This window comes from Bos grunniens, chromosome 29 (assembly GCF_055505025.1).
Source record: "Bos grunniens cultivar Pamir isolate PY7600 chromosome 29, Bosgru_T2T1.0, whole genome shotgun sequence".
Lineage (NCBI taxonomy): Eukaryota > Metazoa > Chordata > Mammalia > Artiodactyla > Bovidae > Bos > Bos grunniens.
Window position 1 is genome coordinate 27,900,728 of NC_141193.1, and position 13,797 is coordinate 27,914,524.

Below are 13,797 nucleotides of genomic sequence, written 5' to 3' on the forward strand. Positions count from 1 at the left end.
GAGGCTCCTCTGTCCATGGGGATTCTCTAGGCAAGAACACTGAAGAGGGTTGCCATGCCCTCCTCCAGGGGATCTTCCCGACCCAGAGATCAGACTCATGTCTTACATCTTTTGCATTGCCATGAGGGTTCTTAACCACTGAGCCACCAGGGAAGCCCATTCTACAGTGGCTACACCAATTTACATTCCCACCAGAAGTGTAGGAAGTTCCCCTTTTCTTAACACCTTGTCTAGTACTTATCATTTGTAAACCTCTTTCTTCATTTAATTCTTAGCTCAAATGCCACTTTTTTAAGGAGACTCTCCCGGACCATTTTATCTGAAGTAGTTGCAGTGTGTCACACTCTTTTATAGCATTTTTTTGTTTTCATATGTATTGTGCATATGCATATATTTAACTGTCTCCTGCCACGAATGTACGGATCCTTGAGGGCAGAAACCTTGTCTGTATTTTACCACTGTACATTCGTTGCTTTATCGTGTACACACAATGTAAGCATTCAGTGCATATGTGTCAAATGATTGAAGGAATAGATAGAACTCTATCAGGACAACTTTATCTTGTATTGGGGCTGACACAACTAGTTGTGTAGACTGCAGTGAGTAATATAAGATGCTAAACATCACAACATCATGTGAGTCTTTTGTTTCAGAAAAAAAGTATTTATTAAGAACAACCATTACACCAGTACTGTGTTAAGCCTTCTGGGAATATGGGTTTGAAGAAGATAAGATCTCTGTTCTTGGGGGATTTATAACTTGGAATATATGGAATCATAATAACGTATCTTAATAGCACTGAAAATTAGCACATAAAATAAGCTGTAAATAACATCAGCTACTAATGCTTACATTTAAAAGCAATAGTGGCGTCTAAGACAGTCTTCTTTTAAGTATTTTAGGAACACGCACTCAGCTATGCTTTTTCCCCAGACAATAGCAGGGATGGCATATGTTGGAATCTAAAATGTGGCAGTTCTAGGCTTTTAAGGGAACAGTCATATGTCACTCCATGCCATTTTTCTTAGATGAGTATAACACCTGTTGTATTGACTTCATCAGTTACTGTAAACATCTAATATTAGTCATGTCATAAAGAACAGCACCCTTACAAGATTTCCCATTGCGTCTTTCTCCTGAAGTATACTGATCATACAGTTGAAGAAATGACTAGTTTAGGTATTGTAGAGACAGACAGAATCATCCTTCTTGGGGAGTTTATGAGTCTTGTTTGTTTCCCTGTCTTTCTGTCATTTGCTTGTTTATAATTCCAGGAGAGATGGACACACAAAGACTTACTGCTGCTGCTAAGTCGCTTCAGTCGTGTCCGACTCTGTGCAACCCCATAGACGGCAGCCCACCAGGCTCCACCATCCCTGGGATTCTCCAGGCAACAACACTGGAGTGGGTTGCCATTTCCTTCTCCAATGCAGGAAAGTGAAAAGTGAAAGTGAGGTCGCTCAGTCGTATCCAACTCTAGCGACCCCATGGACTGCATCCTACCAGGCTCCTCCATCCATGGGATTTTCTAGGCAAAAGTACTGGAGTAGGGTGCCATTGCTACTAGCTAGTATTTATTGGGATGATCCTCTGGAGAAGGGCATGGTTACCCACTGCAATATTCTTGTCCGGAGAGTTCCATGGACAGAGGAGCCTGGTGGGCTACAGTCCATGTGGTCGCAAAGACTTGGACATGACTGAGCAACTAACACTTTCATTTTTCACATTTATTGAAGATGAGAGTGCTGCCTTGTTACTGTAGGGTCCAGTGTACTCTGTGTTTGGATGCAGTGGTGGGAGTCTGGTTCTCAGTATTAACACAGAAGCTCTGAGCAGTTCCTTTTTATCCAGGCATAGCTATCTTGGTCATTTAGAAATGAAAATATATATTAATAATACCATGTATGAAGAGCAGGATTTTACATATTTTGAAAATGAGATTCTAACTCCCTTGGATGTTAGTCAGTCTCTATGATTTGCTTCTGCCTTTGAATCTTTATTTTCCTCTGCTCCCTCTCATGCTTAACATGGATTCTCAGGCCTCCTCAAATATTTCTTCCAGTCTTTTAAAACCCAGCAATCTTTATTCCTTTGCTTGTATGCTTTACCCTGATTGTCTCTCTATCCCACTTTCTGCTTGTCGAAATCCTGATGAAGTTTTACCCCCTGAACCAGGGATTCTTAACTTTGCTTCACAGTAGATTCACCTGCATAGCTTTTAAAATATACTTACAATGGGATATCACACAACTAGAGATTCTAATTCAGTTGGTCTGTTACTGGATAGATGGAAGTCATTTTTTAATGTCTACAAGTGAGTAAAAAAGTAAGCTTAAAACTCAACTATCAGAAAACCAAGATCATTGCATCCGGTCCCATCACTTCATGGCAAATTGATGGGGAAGCAATGGAAACAATGACAGACTTTATTTTTTTGGTCTCCAAAATCACTGCAGATGGTGACTGCAGCCATGAAATTTGAAAAATGCTTGCTCCTTGGAAGAAAAGCTATGACCAACCTAGACAGCATGTTAAAAAACAGAGACATCACTTTACCAACAAAGGTCCATCTAGTCAAAGCTGTGGTTTTCCCAGTAGTCATGTATGGATGTGAGAATTGGACCATAAAGAAAGTTGAGCACTAAAGAATTGATGCTTTTGAAATGTGCTGTTGGAGAAGACTCTTGAGAAAGAAGACTGTAAGGAGGTAAACCAGTCCATCCTAAAGGAAATCAGTCCTGAATATTCATTGGAAGGACTGATGCTGAAGTTGAAACGCCAATACTTTGGCCACCTGATGCAAAGAACCAACTCATTGGAAAAGACCCTGATGCTGGGAAGGATTGAAGGCAGGAGGAGAAGGGGATGACAGAGGATGAGATGGTTGGATGGCATCACTGACACAATGGACATGAGTTTGAGTAAGCTCCCGGAGTTGGTGATGGACAGGGAGGCCTGGCGTGCTGCAGTCCATGGGGTCACAAAGAGTCAGACACGACTGAGTGACTGAAATGAACTGAACAAGTGATTAGAAAGAATTTTAGGGGAAGGCGCCAAGATGGCGGAGGAGTAGGACGGGGAAAACACTTTCTCCCCCACAAATTCATCAAAAGAACATTTAAACGTCGAGTAAATTCCACAAAACAACTTCTGAATGCTGGCAGAGGACATCAGGCACCCAGAAAAGCAACCCAACTCCTTGAAAGGAGGTAGGAAAAAATATTAAAGACAATAAAAGAGACAAAAGAGGGAGGGACGGAGTTCTGTCCTGGGAAGGGAGTCTTAAAAAGAGAGAAGTTTCCAAACACCAGGAAACCTTCTCACTGCCGAATCCGTGCCGAGCTTTGGAAGCACAGAGGGCAACATAACAGGGAGAAAAAATAAATAAACAATTAAAACTCGCAGATTGCGAGCCCTACGGTAACTCCCCCAGCGGAGAAGCAGCGCAGACGCCTGCACCCGCCATTAGCAAGCGGGGGCTGGGCAGGGAGGCGCGGCGCGGGCTGCATCGCTGAGAGTAAGAATCTGGCCTGAATACCCTGAGCACTATCTGAGCGAAATAATTTGGGCTAGCAAACCAGACTGTGGGATATCTACCATGCGAAAAGCCAGCCCTAACCTAAGACACCGCCAGCCCGCGCACGGAACAAAGGACTAAACAGAGATAGCCGGCTGCAGACCTTCCCCCTCCGGTGACAGGCAGCCAGAGCCGGAAGGGGGCAATCGCAGCCCCAGAGAGACATTATCTATAAAACTGGCTTCTTTGCTAACTAAAACTTATTGGGGGTCTGGACGGTCAACATCTGCCTGAGAAGGTGCACCGGTTTTACACCCAGATAACCGAGTGGCGGGGAGGCGATAAGTCGCAGCATTGGAGCTCGCCAAACACCTCATCACCTGAGCTGCTCGGACCTGGGAAGAGCACAAAACGCAGGCCCAACTGAGTCTCCGCCTCTGAGGACTACCTGAGTGCTTGAACCTGAGCGGCTTGGACCTGGGAGGTGCATGCAACCCAGGGCCAGCCTCGGATTGTTCCCGGCGGAACAACCTAGAGCCTGAGCAGTGTGGGCAGGGAGGCTACACGCGCCGTGAGCGGGGGCAGACCCAGTGTGGCTGAGGCACTGCGAGCGCACGCCAGTGTCATTTGTTTGCAGCATCCCTCCCTCCCTCCCCACAGCGCGACTGAACAAAGAGAAGAAATACAGCTCCACCCACCAGAACACCGACACAAGCTTCCCTAACCAGGAAACCTTGACAAGCCACCTCTACGTACCCACACACAGTGAGGAAATGCCACAATAAAGAGAACTCCACAAACTGCCAGAATACAGAAAGGACTCCCAAACTCAGCAATTTAAACAAGATGAAGAGACAGAGGAATACCCAGCAGATAAAGGAACAGGATAAATGCCCACCAAACCAAACAAAAGAGGAAGAGATAGGGAATCTACCTGATAAAGAATTCCAAATAATGATAGTAAAATTGATCCAAAATCTTGAAATTAAAATGGAATCACAGATAAATAGCCTGGAGACAAGGATTGAGAAGATGCAAGAAAGGTTTAACAAGGACCTAGAAGAAATAAAAAAGAGTCAATATATAATGAATAATGCAATAAATGAAATTAAAAACACTCTGGAGGCAACAAATAGTAGAATAACAGAGGCAGAAGATAGGATTAGTGAATTAGAAGATAGAATGGTAGAAATAAATGAATCAGAGAGGATAAAAGAAAAACGAATCAAAAGAAATGAGGACAATCTCAGAGACCTCCAGGACAATATTAAACACTACAACATTCGAATCATAGGGGTTCCAGAAGAAGAAGACAAAAAGAAAGACCATGAGAAAATACTTGAGGAGATAATAGTTGAAAACTTCCCTAAAATGGGGAAGGAAATAATCACCCAAGTCCAAGAAACCCAGAGAGTCCCAAACAGGATAAACCCAAGGAGAAACACCCCAAGACACATATTAATCAAATTAACAAAGATCAAACACAAAGAACAAATATTAAAAGCAGCAAGGGAAAAACAACAAATAACACACAAGGAAATTCCCATAAGGATAACAGCTGATCTTTCAATAGAAACTCTTCAAGCCAGGAGGGAATGGCAAGACATACTTAAAATGATGAAAGAAAATAACCTACAGCCCAGATTATTGTACCCAGCAAGGATCTCATTCAAGTATGAAGGAGAAATCAAAAGCTTTTCAGACAAGCAAAAGCTGAGAGAATTCTGCACCACCAAACCAGCTCTCCAACAAATACTAAAGGATATTCTCTAGACAGGAAACACAAAAATGGTGTATAAACTCGAACCCAAAACAATAAAGTAAATGGCAACGGGATCATACTTATTAGTAATTACCTTAAACGTAAATGGGTTGAATGCCCCAACCAAAAGACAAAGACTGGCTGAATGGATACAAAAACAAGACCCCTACATATGTTGTCTACAAGAGACCCACCTCAAAACAGGGGACACATACAGACTGAAAGTGAAGGGCTGGAAAAAGATTTTCCATGCAAATAGGGACCAAAAGAAAGCAGGAGTAGCAATACTCATATCAGATAAAATAGACTTTAAAACAAAGGCTGTGAAAAGAGACAAAGAAGGTCACTACATAATGATCAAAGGATCAATCCAAGAAGAAGATATAACAATTATAAATATATATCCACCCAACATGAGAGCACCACAGTATGTAAGACAAATGCTAACAAGTATGAAAGGAGAAATTAACAATAACACAATAATAGTGGGAGACTTTAATACCCCACTCACACCTATGGATAGATCAACTAAACAGAAAATTAACAAGGAAAAAAAAAATGTATCTATAAAGTTCACTAAAGCAAAGCACAGTAAAATTAAAAAAAAAAAAAGAAAGAATTTTAAATTAACAGAGACACTCTCATAGCTCTCTAGTAATAATAAAATTGCCTACCTCTTATATGTTGTGTGGAAAATCCTGAAAGAGATGGGAATACCAGACCACATGATCTGCCTCTTGAGAAATTTGTATGCAGGTCAGGAAGCAACAGTTAGAACTGGACATGGAACAACAGACTGGTTCCAAATAGGAAAAGGAGTACGTCAAGGCTGTATATTGTCACCCTGCTTATTTAACTTCTATGCAGAATACATCATGAGAAACGCTGGGCTGGAGGAAGCACATGCTGGAATCAAGATTGCCGGGAAAAATATCAATAACCTCAGATATGCAGATGATACCACCCTTATGGCAGAAAGTGAAGAGGAACTCGAAAGCCTCTTAATGAGAGTGAAAAAGTTGGCTTAAAGCTCAACATTCAGAAAACGAAGATCATGGCATCTGGTCCCATCACTTCATGGGAAATAGATGGGGAAACAGTGGAAACAGTGTCAGACTTTATTTTTTGGGGCTCCAAAATCACTGCAGATGGTGACTGCAGCCATGAAATTAAAAGACACTTGCTCATTGGAAGAAAAGTTATGACCAACCTACATAGCATATTGAAAAGCAGAGACATTACTTTGCCAACAGAGGTCCGTCTAGTCAAGGCTATGGTTTTTCCAGTGGTCATGTATGGATGTGAGAGTTGGACTGTGAAGAAGGCTGAGCGCTGAAGAATTGATGTTTTTGAAGTGTGGTGTTGGAGAAGACTCTTGAGAGTCCCTTGGACTGCAAGGAGATCCAACTAGTCCATTCTAAAGGAGATCAGCCCTGGGATTTCTTTGGAAGGAATGATGCTAAAGCTGAAACTCCAGTACGTTGGCCACCTCATGCTTAAGAGTTGACTCATTGGAAAAGACTCTCATGCTGGGAGGGATTGGGGGCAGGAGGAGAAGGGGATGACAGAGGATGAGATGGCTGTATGGCATCACTGACTCGATGGACGTGAGTCTGAGTGAACTCTGGGAGTTGATGATGGACAGGGAGGCCTGGTGTGCTGCTATTCGTGGGGTCACAAAGAGTTGGACACAACTGAGTGACTGAACTGAACTGAACTGAAACCTTAGCTCCTCCATATACGATGATTAAATAATATTCCCTCATGGATTTTTTTTTTGTAATATCAGTTCAGTTCAGTCGCTCAGTCGTGTCTGACTCTTTGCGACCCCATGAATCGCAGCACGCCAGGCCTCCCCGTCCATCACCAGTTCCTGGAGTTCACCCAAACTCATGTCCATCGAGTTGGTGATGCCATCCAGCCATTTCATCCTCTGTCGTCCCCTTCTCCTTCTGCCCCCAATCCAATATAAGTGCTTCTATATGTAAAAGTCCTAGCAAGTAGTAGATAGTATGAGTTAACATTTAACTGTCCTTCTCTGTCTGATGAAGACAGCAACAGTGATTCTAACAAGAGCTAACATTTATGGAGAGCTTACTTTCTGCCAGGCACTGAGCAAATTACAGAAGTGCCAACTTCATAAGCTGCTATGAGGATTAAATAAGCTAACGTAGGGGGAAAAAACCATTCAGCAGTTATGGTTTGAGTGCTTAGTAAATGTGAGCCATTAGCTTGAACTAAACCCCTATACTGTGTGTCAGGGAACCTCATGTATTATCTAATTTAGTTCTCATACCTACCTTAGGAGGGAAGTCCTTTTACTATTGTCATTTTAAAGGTGAGGGAAATAAGATCCCAAGGATTAAGATAACACCCCAAATTCCAGTCAGTAAGCAGCACATAGAGGCCATAATCCCAGTGCCTTTGATCCCAACCTTCTGCTTTTAGTATGTTAACATTGTAAAGCTGTCTGAAAGTGGGGGGACATGTTGATGAGTCCACAAACAGGGGACATGCTAAGCAGAGCAGTTGGGGGCCAATGAGACAAAGAGAGAAGGAGAATATGAATGAGACCCGGACAAAGAGTTGCTATGTTCTGTCTGAATCAAGAGATTGGGGGATTGCTTTATCTAAGGGACTCAAGGACTGTGTAGTTAGGCCCTCCAGCTAGACCAGGGGCAGGATGTCAAGGTGGCAGGTTCTTGACAATTAATCTGATAGCACCTAAGCCTTGACAGTGGTATCACCTGGCTATCCACTGAGGCCATTACCTTCCCAGCATTTCTGATGATATGAATCTGAGTGAAAAAGGAAAGCAAGGGATGGGGAAGTAAGAGCATGAGAACTGGTGCCAAGTAGATTTTTAAGTAATTATGTTTGATCTTTCACTCATTCATTTATCCCCTGCCTCTTAAAAGTAGTTACTACATACAAAGAACACACATTCAATAGACTTATTAACAAAGAAATATTTGAAAAATAAAGGAAACATACTAACCGTGAGAGCTAACAAGACATTTAGGAATATCCTAACAGGCAGAGCATAAAGGGAAGAAACATGAGTTTTATGAATTGTTATGATCTGAAAGGAGTTGGCATAAAAAGTTTTTTAAGCAAAAATGGCTCAAATGTGCTTTCCCTCCGTTCCAGAGTAGAGATGTGCCAGGTGGTGAAAATATCTCTGTGGACCACAGTATTTCAAGCTAAGAATATTTAAGAGACAGAGGCATACATATCCATCTCATAATATTCCTTGGATTTTCTCTATTTGCAAACAATAGTATTTTCATCATTCACTGTTTCATTCCATGCCAAAGTATTTTCTTGAAATAGCCCCTGTCCCCCAACCTTCCTTGATAATATTTAATGATATCTCATTAACTTCAAAATTGACACATGTTGCCAAAGAACTTAAGATTTGGGTTTCAGGCAAGTAATAAATGAACTATTATTTAAGGGACTTCCCAAAGGCAGATACCACCTGGCCCTGTCGCTGTTTTAAATAGCATGATGCATTGGAGAAGGAAATGGCAACCCACTCCAATGTTCTTGCCTAGAGAATCCCGGGGATGGGGGAGCCTGGTGGGCTGCCATCTATGGGGTCGCACAGAGTCAGACACGACTGAAGTGACTTAGCAGTTAGCATGCATTTAACTAGCAGCAGTGTGAAGTATGTGGGGCTATTTGAGGACTCAGAGGACCTCAGCTGCATGGCATAAAATTGCCATCTTTGAATGGACAGAGAAACAGGGCAGATACCACCTGGGGCTGGAAATAATATGGAAACAGACTGGTATAGTCAGGACACAGAATAGAGAAAGAACACTTCCCAACTTCTAGTGGAGGAGATATTCTGGGTCCCCTAGCAAAGGCCTTAGAGTGGGTATTAGCACAGAGTTAAATCAGATGAGAAACGTGTCCTCTCAGACCTCTGCAAGTGTCCTGCTTCCCTGCACATCCAGCCATGCATATATAAGCCTGAAGCTGCTTAACTGCAAGTTAAATTGGGTCTATTTGGGGGGCTTCTCAGGGAAGGCAAATGGCCTTCCTCAGTTTTGATGATAAACATTTCAAAAATATAATTTCACAAAATGATGTCAGAATAATATTCATCTCACTAAACTCAGGTGTGAACCTAAGGTTCATTTGGTCACCCTCAGCCTATCTGGGCTTATACAACAGGACTATGCAGTGTTATCCACTTCAGTTCTAAAACGAAAGACATTTCAGGGAATTATTCTAACAGACCTCAAACTAACTATAGAGAGTATCCTTTAAGCCACCCCTGGCCCGGATTAGTATCTTTTCAATGACAAACACTTTCCTAATGGAAGTGTGACCAGCCATGGAGCAGATTAAACAACTTGGAGCCATGCCCTGAAGCTGTGCACAGTGTATGGAGGGCCAGAAATCTCAATTCTGATCTAAATGGAGATCACTTGAGCAATGATGAAGAGGAAGAAACTAGACAATTATTAAAAAACAACTCTTCACAAGGATTGTGATGCTGTTATACTTATTATATCCACAAAAATAAGCCTGCTGTGGTCTTATTAAGTTAGGTGCTAGGAAGGATGCAGAGAATTCACCCCTTAGGGACTTTAAAATACCAAGTTGGAGACAAAAATCAACAGACATGAAACAACCAATAGCTTTCTGATACAGGTTACCATCTAAGCTGTGTGTTAGTAACTCAGTCATGTTCACCTCTTTGCAACCCATGAACTGTAACCTCCAGGATTCTCAGTCAATGGGATTATCCAGGCAGGAATACTGGAGTGGGTTGCTGTGCCCCTCTCCATGGGATCTTCCTGACCCAGGGATCAAACCTGGGTCTCTGGCATTGTAGGCAGATTCTTTACTATCTGAGCCACCAGAGAAGCCCTTATAATTAACTGTAAAATTATATGGTCAAAACTGTAAGTTTGTAGGTAACTAGGGAGGACAGTAATCAGAGAGAAATTGAGAACAGTCAGACCAGATTGCATGGGGGTGATTAGACTTGAAGGATGGAAAGGTTATGGAGTTTATAGATATAAAGATGAATATTAGTAATAGGGAAGATTATATGATTACTTCATATTCATCACTCTTGCAAGATCTTCACATTTTCTAACTGATTTTATCCTCAAAACAACCCATCAGGTGGGAATTTTGGTAATCTCTGCTTGATGGACAAAAACTGAGGTACATAGATGTTTGATAAATTGCCTCTGGTTATCTAGCTATTAACTGGTAGATTTCTTCTTCCAGAAAGTGTTCATCAATATCCTAAGAACTGTGTACATGTTTAATATTTTTGAAATATTAAACAACAGGAATATTGCTTTCTTTATTGCCCAATAAAGTCTTGCTGCAAAAATGGTACTATAAAAGCCATATTTTTATGTATTGAATGCCAACCGTGTATCATTTCACTTTGAGAAATCCTTTATAGGTAGTAAATGAGGGGAAATAGATCAAGTAGCACGGCCATGTGTGAAAGAGCCCACGTTCTTTTTATTCCCTCAAAGGTCTCTGTCAGTTGTATATTAATTGTAGGTAATTTGTGAAAGGCTTAAATTAAGGTGTCAGTGGTGATCATTATTCAGATAATTGCCTCATTTTCTACTTCACCGTGTGCTAATAGATACACACCTGGTATAAACCCCATAATTTCTCTTTTTTTTTTGTTGGAGTATAATTGCTTTACAATGTTGTGTTAGTTTCTACTGAACAATGAAGTGAATTGGCTGTATGTAAACACATATCCCCTTCCTCTCGGGTCTCCCCACCATGGATAAAGAAATGTGGAATATATACTATGGGCTATTCAGTTCAGTTCAGTCGCTCAGTCGTGTCTGGCTCTTTGTGACCCCGTGAACCGCAGCATGCCAGGCCTTCCTGTTGATCACCAGTTCCCGGAGTTCACCCAAACCCATGTCCATCGAGTCAGTGATGCCATCCACCCATCTCATCCTCTGTCATCCCTTTCTCCTCCTGCCCTCAATCTTTCCCAGCATCAGGGTTTTTTCAAATGAGTCAGCTCTTCACATCAGGTGGCCAAAGTTCCTTAGCCATAAAAAGGAATGAAACTGGGTCATTTGTAGAGATGTGGATGTGCATAGAGTCTGGCATAGAGAATGAAGTAAGTCAGAAAGAGAAAAACAAGTATTGTATGTTAATGTATACATGCAGAATCTAGAAAAATGGTACAGAAGAATATAATTTTTAAATTTAGTTTATGTGTATGTACAGGGGAAATAAGATTTTACTCCACACCATTGTATCTTAAGGTTCATCACCTATCTGTACAAAAGAGAGAGATCTAGGGTGATGGTTATTAAAGAGGTCACCTGAGTGTATCAGTCATCAGTACATTTCCATGCTGCGAGGTGGAGGCTGTGGCAACTTCCAGTATTGCTGCAAGGTATCAGGTCACAGACAGAGCTAGAGCTTGAGAGTCAGAAAGGCAGGGATACTTGAAGAGCTGGAGCTGGCTTGCGCTCTGCTCAGCTTCTGGGGTCTGGATGTTCACAGTTTCCTGTTCCTGGTTGCACCGAAAGCACAACCCTGCTTTGCAGGCCTGTATTTTTGACTAGAGCCTGGTTTCTACCTGGCAAAAGAGAACAAGAACAAAGTAATTGTCACTAATCGAAGCTTTTCCTTTTCCCTGCAGTTAACATGAATTGTTCAAACCAGACTGGGGTGATGCTTTCAACAGAGCATTTATCAGAGTCTGGATCTTAGGACACTAATGCTGGGATATTTTTCAGCAGAGGGTTTACTTGTAAATATATTTGGGAAATTCTACATTATATAGAGTCAAGGTGGCTTATGAACGGCAGGTCTTTTCAGAGCCTTTATGTTGAGAGTGTCCAGAATCTGGCTTTAAACCCTTTTCCCCTCTAACCATCCTGTGGAATTTGGCACTTTGCAGAATATACTAACTGAAAACTCAAGAATGAATATAACCCTCCTCTAATGTTTCTGGACTTTGGCCACCTCATGCGAAGAGTTGACTCATTGGAAAAGACCCTGATAATGGGAGGGATTGAGGGCAGGAGGAGAAGGGGACGACAGAGGATAAGATGGTTGGATGGCATCACCGACTCAATGAACATGAGTTTGGGTGAACTCCGGGAACTGGTGATGGACAGGGAAGCCTGGCGTGCTGCGGTTCATGGGGTCGCAAAGAGTCGGACACGACTGAGTGACTGAAATGAACTGAATGTTTCTGGAAAACCTATTTGTTCAGTATCATTGAATAATGTGTTCAAAGTAGGGAGGGTTTTTTTTTCCCTCAGTTCTGCAATGAAACATTTTTGGACATAATTGTTCTTTAAGTACCAGCAATTTTTATATTATTATTCATTTCTATTATTAATTAATGTTGCTATAAGACAATCATTTGACTTTATGTCTCTTGCATTCTTCTTCTCCGGTGATTATTAACAATGTATTGAGTAATCTTACATTAACTGTCATGTATTGAGTAATCTTCTAAAGGCTTATTGGGGCATAGCTGTTTTGTCCCAAAGCTAAATTGTCCCAGTCCTTATGTTTTTGACACCTTTTTCTCCTTTGAATAAGTATATTTTATGTCTTTCATGTATTATAACCTAACCAGTAATTTTTTAAATGATATCTAGAAGATTGCTTTCTTTTCTACTGTGTTAAATGAAGACTTGGTAGTTCAATGTCTCTGGCTACAGCAACTCAGAAGCAGTAATTAGAAGCCAGCTGCCTCTTTAGGCTTAGGGGATATAAAGAAGGATGATACAGGTCTCCAGGGGCACTCCAAGACGATTCTGTGCTGTGTGAATCAGCCCAATGGCAGTTCTGCGAAAATGAAGCAAGTCGGATGGGAGCTGTGAGAAGGGCTTTCTTGGAGGCAGAGATGGGGTCATGCAGTGACTATACAAGAGAGTAACAGTTGTGTGATATGCAGAGAAAATGACTGACTTTTTCCCCCTAAAAAAGTGCAATTGTGGGTTTTCTGTAAGGTCTTTTCCTTCAATGTGAACTTGGCATATTTAGAAAGATCAAGCAACAATAGAAGCCCTTTGATTTTTCTGGCACAGGATCTTGAAACTAACACCATGCAAAATCCTCTTGATGAGTTTTAAATGACTTTTTTTCTTTTTTTTTTTTACTGTCTTCTTGAAGAGTTAGTGCCAAATGAGTGACAATCGAGTGACTAAGGGGGAAAGTGTTTCTAAAAATAGTTCCTAACATTACTTCCTGTGAACTCAGGAAGCTGAGTTTCATGGCGCTTAGGGCAGAGGTTCTAGAAGTGTGACCCTTAGACCAGCAGTTTCATCAGCATCAGCTGGGAAGTTGTGAGAAATGAAATTTTTTTACCCCACTCCAGACCTACTAAATAGACAAACCTGGGAATGGGCATGGTGATCTATTTTTTAATGCTCCCTCTTTAGTGGATTCTGATGTTCACTCAAGTTTGAAAACCAGTTTGTCTTTTGTTTCACTGAAAGGCTTCAGAGGGTGTCCATGAATGCCCTGAATCTGTGGGCAAGTT

General features: G+C 41.6%; 1 protein-coding gene and 1 long non-coding RNA gene across 15 annotated transcripts in view; one reads left to right on the forward strand and one right to left on the reverse strand.

Annotated features, from left to right (window-relative positions):
* The window catches only part of NELL1 (neural EGFL like 1), a 1,048,536-nt gene that overhangs the window by 975,834 nt on the left and 58,905 nt on the right, over nucleotides 1–13,797 (forward strand). The gene's annotated exons all lie outside the window — the stretch shown is intronic.
* Nucleotides 11,484–13,797, reverse strand: part of LOC147342447 (uncharacterized) — a 108,242-nt gene continuing 105,928 nt past the window's right edge. For both annotated transcript variants that reach the window (XR_015158075.1, XR_015158074.1), the window contains one exon: nucleotides 11,484–11,874. This is a non-coding gene — a long non-coding RNA (uncharacterized LOC147342447). The remainder of the gene's footprint in view (nucleotides 11,875–13,797) is intronic.